General features: G+C 41.5%; 1 pseudogene; it reads right to left on the reverse strand.

The window, feature by feature from the left end:
- Positions 1-6,562: 6,562 nt before the first annotated feature.
- Positions 6,563-10,071, reverse strand: LOC147880516 (ABC transporter G family member 1-like; annotated as a pseudogene).
- Positions 10,072-11,247: the final 1,176 nt, after the last annotated feature.

The raw sequence follows: 11,247 nt of genomic DNA on the forward strand, positions 1-11,247 counted from the left end.
ATGCCCGAGAGCATGAAGTGGCTTACGGAGAGGTTAAACTGTCATTGCACTCATTGCAAGCGAGAAGTACGATATCAACGTCGTATTATCATGCGCCACTTGCAGATGTATGGGGAGGAGCCGGAACCAATACCCACCATTGGTATTGCATATGTTGATGGACCATCGGTAGTTCAAAGCTATTTAAGTTTCAGTCTTATTGTATACCAGGAAATACAAGATCTTATATTTACAAGAAATCTTAAAACAGGATGAGGAGGGTGACTAGGGTACGCATATACCTTCTCACTTTCAGCAAGACTATAGTCTCCCGGATGATGACGAGGGTATGGTCGACATGATGAATTCCATTTTTAGGGGCACTACATCCCATGTACACGTGATGTCAGAGTCTGAGGTCAAAATGCGAGAGTTGCAATCAACACAATTGTACGAGGGTGCTAGGATGTCTAAACTACGTGCTTGTCTCTTAATCTTGAATCTACAAGTAAAGTATGGGTGGTCGGATAATTTATAGATTAATAATATATATTTTTAGCAAAATTATATTTTAACATTAGTTAATAAAAATTTATTATATTATGGAGTAAAAATATTATAAATGGATTTCTTATATTAATAAAATGTAGTGCGAAGAGTATTTTGAAAAGATTTATGATTAAATTTTGTTTTGAAGTTGTTGCATACGCAATAGGTAGAGACATTTGAGTGGTTTTGAGGTTGATAAAAATGCACCTATTTTATAGCATATATTGCCACAAATAATTACTTAATTACATCAAGAGATAAGAAACTTACATGCACCATACATCCAGATGATAACTCCCGCTCGCGCTCGTTTATTGTCTCTCCATCACGTTCGGCTTTACGTATAGCTAGTTGTAGCCAATCAAGTGACATGTGAGTAGGGAGAAGAGCCAGATCTCGTGGATATGGTTGTGATCGCCTGTACATTACTCTGAATCTCGTCCTTGCATTTATTCTTTCTGCTTTGGCCACTTCATATCTCTCAATCCACTTCTGCATCTCAGGGCTATTGAGGATACAAAACTTATTGAATTTCTCCATTTGCTCTTCGCTCATCTTTCTTTCAATCCCTTTTCCTTGGGGGACCTCGCCAATGATGCGATCATCATCCTTGTTGTGCCAAGCTTGCGGCATATCAGGATCCGTGGATGCAAGAAACTCTGTGATATATACTAATGACTCTTGCACAAGCCATCCCTCTGCCATGCTTGCTTCTGGTCTTGCTCTTTGTCTTACAAACCCCTTTAAAGTTTTCATAAACCGCTCGAGAAAAAACATCCATCGATTATGAACGGTACCTGCTATAGCCACCTCATCAACTATGTGCACAAGCAAGTGGACTTGAGTTGTCATAATGCTTGAGGGAAAGTGCTTCTCAAGCAAGCATACGGCTTCGATGGATTCCACCCTAGCCTTCTCGATGCTCGATATAGAGATCTCTTTTTGAGATATCCACCTATTTCACATGTCCATGCATATGTAAGATATTTGAGATATCCACCTATTTCACATGTCCATGAAGAAAATAGATAATGCGAATTGATAGTAAGCATACCTCACAATACCACAGATCTTGAATATAGCATTTCTAACATCTTCTTGTAAGCACCCTTTTATTGTAATTGGAAGGATGAACTATCAAAGCAACAATGAAATCATGTCAACAATATAACATAATAATAATTACGCTAATGCATCACTATTATCGGTACACTAATTCTACTTAGAATACCTGTAAGACCTTGTGCCAATCATGGGACTTGAGGCCACTAAGCTTATTGTCCTTTGAAAATGCTCCTTTCAAGCAACGCATGTACCCTGTCGGTGTTTGAAAAGAGGCAATGTCTGCCTTGATCGCTGCCTCCTCCCTCGTAGAGAGGATCCACGTTGCTTTCGGGAGGACAACTTTTCCTGAAGCATGCACTTGGGGCCACAAACGAGACATCCTATTCATAGCACGCAAGTCTTCTCGCACTCCTCTCGAGTCCTTGGAACCAACCAAGTGTGCCCAAATGGTAGCCCCCACATTCTTAAAGATATGCATGGGATCCAAGAGATGATTGATTTGTAACTGACCCCAATAAGGAAGCTCGTGAAAGATCGATAGCCTCTTCATACCAGGAGGAGGTTCCTCTCCATTCTCCCTCCAAGCTTGAATCCAATCACTTGCTTTTAAATATGATGGTGGTGGATCAAGCTGACCTCCACGTGCGAGATGGTCGAGCGGAAGGTATCGAGCATGACCTTCATAAACATTTTTCCTCATGTGTTTGGAGTAGCGTGCAAGCGATTTCAGAGCGGGTCCACAAACAGGACAAGCATGGTACCCACTTGTAGCAAGCCCTGCACGCGTGCATGAATATGTTAGTACAAGACATGCGTGCAAAAGAGAGTAAAAAAAGCATAATCCCTCATTGTACATGTAAAGACATAACCACGTACCTGCGCACTCTCCATATCCTGGGTAGTCATGCATGGTCCACATCAAGATACCCCTGACGGAAATATCATTGGTATGCCTAGGAGCTCTGGAAATATCAAAGACCTGCACTCCTCTCCATAATATCTGTAACTCCTCTATCAAAGGTGCCATGTACACGTCCATGTTTCTTGCCTTGTACTTTCCTGGCACAAGTAGTGCAAGCATGAGGTGTCCCTTTTTTATTGTTAGCCATGGTGGGATATTGTAATTCACCACGACTATGGGCCATGTCGACCAAGATGTCGAGCGTAACCCGAAAGGATTCACGCCGTCCATGGCTAGCCCAAGATGTAAGTTGCGTGGCTCTCTCGCAAAGTCCGGCCACTGATTATCTATGTGCTTCCAAGCCGCACAATCTGCGGGAATCCTCAATGTGTGATCAGTGGACCGATGAGATGCATGCCATGTCATCAACTCCGCTATGGATTTGCATCGAAACATGTGTTGTATTCTTGCAATGATGGGAAAGTGTCTTAAGACCTTTACCGGTATCCTCTCACCCTGCAAGTCATCTCTATATCGTTGTTCCCCACACTTTGGACAACTAGCCAAATCTCCATGCTCACGACGAAAGAGAATACAATCATTACGGCAAGCATGGATGGTATCATAATCCATACCCACCATTGTTAGCATCTTTTTCGCTTCATCTCTTGATGCGGGCATGGTATTTGGTGCAGGCAACATCTTTTGGAGCAACCTATGACAAAGACACTATCCAAATGATGATTCTCAAAACAAACAATATCCAAATAATGAGTCAATCAAATTAATGCAAGGGCTAACCTCATTAAGGTCGAGACACTTGTATCCGACCACCCATACTGTACTTGTAGATTCAAGATTGAGAGACAAGCACGTAGTTTAGACATCCTGGCACCCTCGTACAATTGTGTTGATTGCAACTCTCTCTTGTTTGAGATCTTGCCAACTTTTTGCTTCCTCATGACCTTTCCACCATCTCCCTACCCTCCCCTACCATCCCTACACCACCCACACCTCTGTTGGCCCACTTCCCTCCACTCCAAGCTTGAAGAAGAAGAATTCTTTCTTGGGAACTAAAGAAGTGGATGATATTTTGAGTGGTTTGTCTTCAAATTTCTTTCAAATTTCTTCTTCTAGGTAAGCTTCCCAACCCTTTCATTTGCATTAAAATAATCTTTGGAATCTGCATTGTGTGTTTAAACGTTTCTTATGTCTTTGTGGTTGCACAAAAGGCAAATATGAGATTTTTCTACGGCCCAGGGGAGATGCTACCAAAATTTTCCAATTACTTGCTTGCTTGATATGATTGCATCTTGTTGCTTGCTTGCTTGCTTGAGTTCGTTGCTTTCTTTGTATCTTGTTGTCTTTTTGTGTTCTTTCATTTCTCTTGTTTGTTTTGAGTATTTTGTTGCTTGACATTGTTGCTTTTTACTCATTACTTAATTTGTAGCATAATTTTTAGCACTCATGCACAAAGCATGGTAAGAAATTCGAAAATACACATGCCCAACCATGAAATTGATGCCTGATCCCCATCAAACTTTGAAAGTACAAGGGTTCTTATCTCGTTGAAGCTATGTAAAGTATCATGCCTATCAGACACACATAGATATGCTAGAAGCACTCATGCATGATGCATGTTTAAGAATTGTGAAAATATGGCTGCCCAACCATGCAAATGATATCCTATCAACTTAAAAATTTGCAAGGATTAGGGTATTATTGGTATTAAGACTTGTATAAAGTATCAAGAATTGTGGAAATACACATTCCCGGCCATGAAAAAGATACCTGATCCACATAAAACTTTTGCAAGAACAATTCTATTAATTTCATTAAGGCCTATACAAAATATCATACCCATCGGGAGTGTTGATGATGCAATCATTAAGGATGCTTGTATATTTAAAGAAAATGATGAGGTTCAGACATTGGGTCAAACCATAGGCTCGAATGTTTCTTAGAAAACTCTTCATGTAATGTCTTTATAATTTTATATTTTATTTTACTATGTGAAAATTATATTATTTATTTCTCAATCAACTATTGAATAATATTTGTTATCAAGTAGAATGTGTGTGTTATAAAAGGTAAAATTTATTCCTTAGAATTTTAGATGACTTCTTCACACTGTGTATTATGAGTACTGATGCACTTAAGACTTTTGATTAATCTTTCACACTTAGACAATACAGAAATAGTGATAGTAATATCAATGTTGTGAATGGTAGTACTGAATCTTTGGCAACAATAAGATACTTTGGAGCAACTGAATGGTCAACCATTGTGTAATTTTACTCCACATATGCATTTTGTGCTGCCATTTCTTGGTAAGAATGACATTTTAAAAATGGTTGCCATTTCTTCGTAAGAAATGGTAGTCAAGAGATAGTTGCCATTTTGTGCTGCCATTTCTTCTTAGAAAATGGCAATCAAAAAGTGCTTGCCATAGAAGTGGCAATCAAGATATGGTTGCCATTTCTTACCAAGAAATGACAATCAAGAATTTGCTGCCATTTCTTATGAAGAAATGGCAGTCAAGAATTTATTGCCATTTCCTCATAGGAAATGGCAATCAAGAATTGGCTGCAATTTGGTGTGGCTAATTATTGCTAAGAAATGGCAGACAAAAAAATGTTGCCATTTCTTTGAAAGAAATGGCAGTTCAAGAACTAGTTGCCATTTTCAACTGTCATTTTTGCAAAAAATATGGCAATTTGAGAAGCTGTTGCCATTCCATACATAAGAAATGACAAAATTGGAAATTGTGTGCCATTTGCTATTGCCATTTCTAACTAGTTTTGTAGTAGTGTCCCCTTTTTTGTCACCTCTCCCTTATCATTGCCCTCTTCCTCCCTCCCTTTATTATTCATTTTCTCTCCCATTGTGTATCACCTCCCCCTTCTTTTCTCCCCCCCCATTTCTGTCCCCTAAACCTATCCCCATCTTGGATTTCAGACCCCCAAAACCCCCTCATAGCCTACGCCCTCCCTGGTCCATTTAATGCCCCCCTTGCTATTGTTCTACATGCCATCCCCTACCCTATTCATGCCCCTATCACTTGTAAGGCCTTGATGCCATAAGTGACCACTAGCATGTTATGTGCCTATGCCCTATAGAATCTTGTATCATTGCAAAATCTCACCCTCTCCATATTACCTCCTTGTGCTGTCGCAAACTTGCCCCAATTCCTTGGTGCTACAACCTCTCCTTATGCTCGCAAACCAATGTTCTTAATGTGGATGTTAACTAGACCAATGCCATTGCTTTTACTCAATCATTTATTCATCCACTCACCTTTTATTTAATGGACTTTATTGTTTTCACTCAAGTGTTTACTCAACCACTCACCTTTTATTAAACCAAATTTATTGTCTCAATCTTTTATCACGTGATAAAAATAATATTTTTTGAAAGAGAAAAGTTACTTTTTTGTTACAAACGACAATTTGCTTCTTTAGATCTTACCTTTTTAATAATGCCGTATGCTTAAAGAAATGAAACTTTGTACTATTTTGAAAAACCCTTTGGATTTTGGCACGTCTAAAATCTTTCTAATATGCAAATGTGAACACATGTAACATTCCCATTACAAGTGTGAGTTTATTGCAATCGAAAGACAAAAAATTTATCTTTTAATAGATTTTATATAAAGGTTATATTCTATAATTTTGTAGGTACAATATAACATGGAATTGAACTCACATTATAATGTATTCACATGATGTTAACGTGAAAAATGAAATGTCAAAACTTACATGAATGTATAAAATTTTGATATCACATAGTGCTACAAAAGATTTGGGATATAAGAAGGAAATAGCATATATATGTTACATCTTTATACAAAATCTTCATGGAGTAGAGTAGTAGAATCCCTTTAATGTTACAAAATAGGGAGGACAAGTTTTGCCTAGATGCCAAACAATGATGGTTGTTGACATATAGGCCTAATTACTTATGCATAGTATTTAGAAATTACTAAGTCACCCAAAGGTCGAATATAGTGCCAAAAGGTTCCCACCAACATGTTATTCTAGCTACTACTTAGGGGGAATTGTAAACATATTAATTTGTGAACATATTAATTTGTGACGCACAATACTTTAATAGAAGGGAACGCATTATTGGGTGCATTTTCTCTTTTAGCTTAATGAGAGAGAAGAAGATGACACGATATGCCACAGCCATCCCTAAAATTATGAAAAGATCTACCCATTTTGAGTAGCTCATCGTCACTTGATAAGTCTCTCTCAAAATTGTCTCACCAGAAATCCGAGGCTCCCCTACTACATTGTTCTCAAAGCTCAATCCCATAAAGTCATTCTTGTAGAATCCCTGATAATCCACATGCAAAACCCAATGTCAATTATCACATGCAAAACCCAACAACAACGTATCAAACCCTCGCCAAAAGGAGGTCGAGTTGTTACCTGATTTGCATATGTGTGGAAAGCAATATAAGACATGGGATATTTCCAAACGGGCTTAGGCAGATCATTTGGAAGCCGGAAAAGGCCACCATTTAGGATGAACACTCCCTGCGAGGCATGAAAGTATGGGTTTGTACTAAGAGTTATGATGCTCTTAAGAAAGTCAAGCAGATTGAAATCATACAACAATAATACTCAAGCTTGGCGTCCACGTGTGTAAAGCAAGCACAACAGGCAATATTATGCATACGCATACCTCAAACAAACAAACAGATAAATGTTACGTGTTTTGCATTTGTATTAAGGGTGGAGAGACGAACTTGAATGCCAGCTCCTGTGATAATTCCCATGAGAAAATCCGGTACAATGCTCGCAACCGTCATCATCAAGCTCTCCACAAGGATCATGCAGGCAAAAAGCGTGAGAATGAAGTATGTAAAGTGTACAAATCCATGGTGGAGATCGACAAGGAAGTAGGCGATCGCTCCAGGCAACGCAGAGATCAACAGCAAGAAAGGAATAGATGAGAGAGTGTTGGCAAAGACGAAAGATGCCACTCCATAATGCCCGTTGACCCTCTCTCGATCAAACACCTGCATTGAGAAAAGCCATTATTTGGTTTCACCAAATTTGAAATTCAAATTCTCTTTGAGATACATTTCGATTACCCTCATGTCTTCCACAAACGCTGGAAAGCCTCCTATCGCCATGAAGGTTAGGAAGGCAGCTACGAACATTAGCATCGCACCTCTTGCCTGCATCCAGTAGTACATCGATACGTTGTATGTAGTTATCCATGAACTGACTGTCATATTCAAGTTTTAAAGCACAAAGGTCTTACTTGTATGGCACTGTATCCATCTCCAACCTTATAGTAGATGGTCCCAACGCACAGGCAAAGCGCCACATAGATTCCCAGTCGAAGCCAATAGTAACCCAAATCCCTGTACATGTTTTTGAAGGACCTCCGAGTGAGAACATGAACCTGTGTGAAGAAGTTGGCGTGCGCGGAAAAAGACTCCATTGCTGCACCTTGCTGCACATGCCAATTGCAACAAATGTTACTTACGCTTCCGAATCATCATTGAGGAAAAGAACCAATTGACGTTAATTACGCTTCCTAACCATCATTGAGGAAAAGAACCAATTGAGCAAGTCATTCAGCACGTCAATCCATACCTTATTCGATATGTTGTTGACGTGCCTGGATACCGTCATGGCCGTTTCGGAAGTTTTATAAGCTCCCACAAGGAGGTCTATCACCTGTTCTGTCGTCATTTTACGCCCTGGACCACCGCCTTCAATATCTTCGACATCCTGCAGCGGTAGCATATTGGAGCAAGATTTTAGCCGAATAAAGAGCCAACAACATCTCGTTTCTTGTCTCCTACTAACGTAAGAGTCGAGTCGAGGAAATACGAATGTTTTAATACTCATTCAGAGCACAATCTTTAGGATGATTCTTACTCTTTCAAAGTCTGAGTTTATGGTTCTCAAGTAATGATCGGAGGGGTTCCGCATAGGCGGACAAGGGAATCCATTGTCATGGAAGAACTACAGTGCGAACATCAACTAGATAAGAAACTGGCGAGACACAAGATTAGCAATTATTCTCCGCCACTTGAAACAGATCCACCAATCGTATAAATACCTCCCGCGCTCCTGAAGCTTCTCCGAAATAGACCGTCCTTCCATTTGATAGCAAGTACAAGAAGGTGAAGAGCTCAAAAACATCACTACTGGGCTGATGAATGGATGCGATAACAGTCTTTCCATCCATTGCAAGGGTTTTCAATCTGTTCACTACGTGAAATGCGGCAGCGCTGCAGCACGATACAACAGATTGATAACCGTGTGTCAATTCGTCGTGAGAAAACTGTGTGTATGGCTGCAAGCAGAATCAATTTAGGAGACTGCTGGAATAGCTAATAATGAGGAACTCATTCACCTGTCCAGACCACTCGTAGGCTCGTCAAGAAAGAGAAGGCGTGGGCTTGTAAGTATCTCGATCGCAATGCTTACTCGTCGTTTCTCACCCCCACTCAGTCCGCGAGCACGCCAACCTCCAATGCGTGTATTCATCGAGTCTTGTAGTCCCATTTCCCTTATCCTACTTTCAGCTCTTTCTTTCTTCTCTTCGATAGGCATGTCATTCGGCAGCTGCAGTCGCGCTGAGTAGAATACTGCTTCCTTTACGGTGAGGGTAGCCATTAGCACAATCCTGTGTGACATATGCCTGGGGATACGAGAAGACATCTCAATATAGTCAATGCGTAGAGTAGGACCAAAAGAGAGTGGAAGGGACTAGTACCAGCAGCTCCTAACAATGTCTTACTGCCTGCATCAATCTACTTACCGCTTTGCCATAAGATAGGGATTGTCTTCTTCCATTCACTAGAATCTCTCCCGTCTGGTTTGTGTTGCTGGCCAAGCGTCCTAAAAAGCCAATAACGAAATAAATGAACCTTGCATCCGATTTCTCCCTGAAACGAGCTCACATGATTCCTTGCAAAAAGAAAATTGTTACAGTACAGGCGAGTCATTCGATCGAGCGTTGGTATTAGAAGTGAGAATTCTCGCCACGAGAATTTGTGCATGTGTTGGACCGGAAGAGACGGGCATACCTGCTAGAGTGTCCAGCAGTGTCGATTTACCGGAGCCTGAAGGACCCATGATGGCCATCACACGACCTTGCTCAGCATATCCTGTTAGACCCTGAAGAAGAGGCCGTGTTCCTCCCTTAGGACTGGAGACGGTTACCCAGAGATCTTTCCATGTAAGCCATACGGCAGAGTTATCATAGTCTCGAATAGACAGTTTTCCGTGACCCCGGCCTTGAGGCCAGTGGAATTCTCCATAACTTTTTGAGGTTGTAATGGTCTGCTTCACGTTGGGTAAAATGGTGCTCGTCATTTGCATGGCAGGCGACCGGCGTTGCTCACTTTCATAGGCATCACTATTTCTAATCGCTCGCGGTGCATCCATAGCATTAGAAGAGCTCTCATTAAACGGGCTCGCAGAGGCTTCCGGTAGCTTCCATTTTGGATTTTCTATATTCGTTCCCAACTGAATTTCACGAGTAGATCCAAAGTTGCTGAAGTCATCATCGGAATCGCAAAGTCGAGAGTGGCTTGCGGGCGCCATGACCATTTGATCATCGACTGCGGGATCAACAAATTTAAGAGGGCTAGGGGTCCAGCGGGGTACCTCACGAGAGGATGCCATATGGCTGAAATGGGAGAGGCAAGGAAGGAGCAGGGAGTGGGAAAAGGGTTGCAGGAGATCAAGATAGGATAGAGAGATGACGGTGTTGCAGGTGATTCGCAAGTGGGCGATGCAATTCTCTGCAGTTTAGACTCTCTCGTCTCTCGCTCTGTCTCCGGAGAAAGTTCTGATTTGTCTCTGATCTCTCCTCTCTTCCCTAACTCTTCATCGTGAGCTTTGTCTCCTGAGGAAGTTCCTTGATTGTGCACTGCATGAGCAAACAGCACGGAAGTCTAACTCCTCACTGGCTCTCTGTGTTTTCTCGATCGCTCAGTTCTCTGTGGCTTTGCTAAGGAATGCGAAGAAGATGGCTGCCAAGGCAAATATATAGAGCCGCGTTGGCATTTGTTGGTATTTGTTGGTATTTGCACTGAAGAGAGCGCATTCCTGAAATTGATAAATATGGTTTCCTGAAATTCTAACCATAAGTCTCTCTACTTTCCAATTATTAAATATAGTTGGTATTTGTTGAAGCTTCAAAATGGGCCTCACCCACTTTATCTCTTGAGCCTTCCCCCCTCCCTCGATAAGGCTCCCCTTACCACGGATTTCTTGTCCCCGCCACATGTCCTCCTCCCCTCTCCCCCTTCCTCCTCGCCTCAAACTCCCATGTCCTTCCAAACACACCCTTCCCTTCCTTCCTATCCATGGATGGATCACCCCCTTTTTCCCTAGAACCTTCTATCTCCCGAGACATATTTGCTTCCACATCCAATTCCCACCCATCTCCACATGGTTTCTGTTTGCGTGACTCAAGGGGTTTCATGCGTTGCTTTCTCATGGTTTCCATTTGCAGGGTAAATGCGTTGCTTTCTCTGCTTGGACAAACTTTTGGCCCACTTTTGTTTTTACAATTTAGATGCTTGAAAACCCTACTTGTAACATGCATTTCGCGGGTGCTGTAAACCCCAACCTCAGGCTGGTTACGCACCACCGTCCTGCCCAAGCTACACCTAGTTTGTGGGTGGCATAGGCAAGAAGAGAAGTGAAGACAGTGTCCATCGATGTTCACACACACCGCCATGTCCATCCGTGACCTAAATCTCAGAGTGGGAC

Source organism: Dipteris shenzhenensis, chromosome 32, assembly GCF_047967505.1.
Source record: "Dipteris shenzhenensis isolate YYH24624 ecotype China chromosome 32, Dip_SZ_1.0, whole genome shotgun sequence".
In the NCBI taxonomy this organism is placed as follows: Eukaryota; Viridiplantae; Streptophyta; class Polypodiopsida; order Gleicheniales; family Dipteridaceae; genus Dipteris; species Dipteris shenzhenensis.